This window comes from Penaeus monodon, chromosome 15 (genome assembly GCF_015228065.2).
Source record: "Penaeus monodon isolate SGIC_2016 chromosome 15, NSTDA_Pmon_1, whole genome shotgun sequence".
NCBI classification, from domain to species: domain Eukaryota; kingdom Metazoa; phylum Arthropoda; class Malacostraca; order Decapoda; family Penaeidae; genus Penaeus; species Penaeus monodon.
In genome coordinates, this window is record NC_051400.1 from 39968908 (window position 1) to 39969232 (window position 325).

A 325-nucleotide genomic window follows, 5' to 3' on the forward strand; every position below is an offset into this window, starting at 1 on the left:
GTCCTTTTTTGTTGGATATAAAGTATGATAATGAAAACAAAGCCTTTAATAACACTGTCTCTTCCACAATAGGGTTAGTGACACCGACAAGCCAATGATGAATTATAGTTTTAGAATACTTCAAAGTTTTAACACTGATAAAAAGGGAAAATGGCTCATACCTTTTTTTGTGTGTTATAAAAGGGTGGGGGATGAGGGAGGGGCCTTCTCTTCCACGTCTCTGTAATAAGCCTTAGAAGATTCTCCCATTTTCTGCTGATCAGCTGATACTAAAATGCTTCCAAAATGACGTTGAAGGAAAAAGGGGGAAAAGGTGCATAAGTCT